Source organism: Magnolia sinica, chromosome 1 (assembly GCF_029962835.1).
Source record: "Magnolia sinica isolate HGM2019 chromosome 1, MsV1, whole genome shotgun sequence".
NCBI classification, from domain to species: Eukaryota; Viridiplantae; Streptophyta; class Magnoliopsida; order Magnoliales; family Magnoliaceae; genus Magnolia; species Magnolia sinica.
Genome location: NC_080573.1, coordinates 128,273,039 through 128,276,078, shown reverse-complemented (window position 1 = coordinate 128,276,078; position 3,040 = coordinate 128,273,039). Strand labels below are relative to the sequence as shown.

The following is a 3,040-nucleotide window of genomic DNA, read 5'->3' as shown; positions in this document are numbered from 1 at the left end:
TTCACCATTTAATCTGTACTTATACGAATGCTTATTGTATGATTGCAGACACCATCTCATTTTCTGGTTAGTGCCGGTATTGATGTGATTTTGGCTGTTGGCAGCACTGCTGCGATGTCATGAGTCAAACAAGTGATGCAAACTTCTATCTCATTTTTGTTGATCTATTCAGTTTATGTGGTTGCCTCATTCAGTTCCCCATTTTAAATTGAAACTTGCTGCTACTCTGCATAGGAGAAATTCTTGACAGGCACATGGCATTCACCAATTTCCCAGAATGCTGGTTCAAAAGATAAAACTAAGAAATGTATTGAGTTTTATGTCTGAACATAGATGAATATTATCATTAAAGAGTATGAAGGTAAGGTTTCCATTTCATAATGAGGAAAATTGTGCATGATGACTCATATGGTTCCAGCTACACGGGTACTGATGTGGGTTTTCTCCTCTTCACCAAGCCTTGCCAGGCCAAAGTCAGATATCTTTGGTATAAGATCCCGATCGAGCAGTACATTGGTTGCTTTGATGTCTCTATGAACAATTTTCAGCGTCGATTCTTCATGGAGATAAGCTAGACCTCTTGCTATACCAACACAAATCTTGTGCCTTGTTGGCCAATCAAGCTGCAATTGATATTCTTCTGGGCCTATAAATCATCCAGTTAAGAAAAAATGAGTCATATTACATCCTGTAGCATCCGTACTGCATACACATATTGGTACAAAAACAAATGAGCTCACCAAACAGAGCACGAGCAAGGCTATTATTTTCCATGTACTCATAAACTAGCAATAGTGAATCTCCCTCGATACATCATCCATAAAGTTTTACAAGATTTGGGTGTTGCAAAGTAGATATCATGCCTATTTCAGTCACAAATTCACGGCTTCCTTGCTTTGATTTGGATGAAAGTTGTTTCACTGCAATTGAAGTACTGTCTGATAATAGACCCTGCAATATAGTAATGTAAGAAGTTCTATTACCTTCTACTTGAAATATGTTGGTCTCAAAGGTAATTATGTATCAGGATAAACAGTGATTCCATAGTATACCTTGTAAACAGAACCAAAACCACCTTCCCCAAGCTTGTTTGAAATGTGAAAGCTGTCTGTGGTAGCTCTATTCTGTCTTAAGGTAAACAAACTGGTTCAAAGATCTAAATCTCTGAGACCTGTCCACCGGACAAAGTTACACATGAATGTCATAAAAAAGTTGATAAATTCCACATATTTTACTAGAAAAGTGCACTCTATGCATGATTTATCACACATGAATTTGTATTAAAGCTCGTTAGCCATCCATGCCATCCAGGAATGTCTTGTATCACACTGCTTGACTCTTACAAGCTCCCACATTTCTCGGTTAGAAAGACAGGATTTTTTTTTTCTTCTTTTGGTTAAGATTCATATAACGTGCTGGATGCCATGGCACATTTGTACAATTCCCAATCATGGTTTAAAAATTGCCGAAAAGGCTTAGAATTGTCTAAGTTGTATCACTTCAGTCCGAAACAAAAGTCACCAAACCAAAACAAAACTGAAATGAACCAACACGGGCCAGTTGTACCCATTTCTGTCCAACAGACAATTCACACTCAGAAACCTCTATTTAAAATCTATCTACAGAAGTACTGAAATGTACCATAGAAACGATGAACTTATCACCCAAAGAAAGTCACAGCTACTACAAAATCAATGACCAAGCCTTCCGATTTCTGAGCTGATATCGTAGCAGACCAAGAATATTTGGAAATGCACGGAGTTCGCTTGCGAGATCTACCCTGAAAATAACTGTAATAGGTTGCGTGCATTTAACATAGGGTTAAAACAAACTCAAGGTGATCAATTTGTCAATCAAGACGGTGATGAAAATCCAGCATGTTCAAGCATCATTCACATATCCAGCCACCATGATCATGACCTAGCTTCTCTCATATTGATTACTTGATCAATTCAACAATTTCAACAGGAGGCGACATCAAAGTCTATCATTAGTGATTCCCAAGGCATTTGGTAATGGTAATGGCTGACATAATGGTCGTCCATGTGACTGTTGCAATACAAATCCTGTTTTGCCAAATGTGTAGGATTGTCAGGCAAATGCATTGATTGGAAAGCAGAGATGTCCATGCATTAAGTGCCTGTAATACCTAATTTTTGAATTTCGAATCCCTAATTAGGGCCTGTTTGGATGCCTGTAAGTTCTTTTAAGTTGTAAGTGACTTACCTGTAAGTCACTTATAGGTGAAAGTTACTTATTGGTAACCTGTTTAGACGTAAGTTGTAAGTCACTTACAGGTAAGTTAATTTTTCTGTTTGAATAGCCTGTAAGTTACTTATAGGTAGAAAGTTGTATATTCACATCAAGCAGAGCTTAGATTGGGGAATCGTTCTAAAATGTTATAATCATATAAAAAAAACATGGGATCAAATATGTTATTTTATTAAGCCCGTTAAGATGAATATTTGAGATAATTATCAAGCTAAACCAATCATCAAGTGGGCCCACGAATTGAAAATATCTATAATATGGAGTAATAACTCAATTTAAGCATTAAGAATAAACTTAAAAATATTAATAGAAAATCTAATAATTAAATTACATTACCAGTGTCTTCTTTAATTATAGAAATTACATTTAAAAATTTTCACTTGGGAATCATCCTCTCCAACCATTCATTCCTTTGAATAGGACTTACATGATCAAGGAACGTAGAAGCAAAATGCGGTCTTTCCACAAGGAATGTGTAGGCCCTATACATCATATCAGAATTAATGGTTGTCATATTCTCCAACTCGTCCCATAGTCTTCCTACTGTTTTAGTTTTGAATGAAACATATTCATCCATTGTTTCCTGTATGCATTCAAACTTTTCAATAATAGTTGATGTAATAGAGGCATTCTTCTTCTTCTTTAATGGCCTTGGAGCAGAGTTTCTCACATCCCTTTGACCGCTTCCTTCGTCATATTGATATTGACCTTGTATTCCGTCGGAATATACGTCATCGGGTGGTGCAAATGGTGTATATGATCCAGGGGG

General features: G+C 36.6%; 1 long non-coding RNA gene across 1 annotated transcript; it reads right to left on the bottom strand.

Annotated features, from left to right (window-relative positions):
• Positions 1–432: 432 nt before the first annotated feature.
• LOC131258129 (uncharacterized) lies at positions 433–1,165 on the bottom strand. Its single transcript, XR_009177890.1, has 3 exons — positions 1,053–1,165; positions 741–951; positions 433–646 (listed from the first exon to the last, which is right to left on the bottom strand). It is a non-coding gene; the product is annotated as an uncharacterized LOC131258129 (long non-coding RNA).
• Between the last annotated feature and the right edge of the window lie 1,875 nt (positions 1,166–3,040).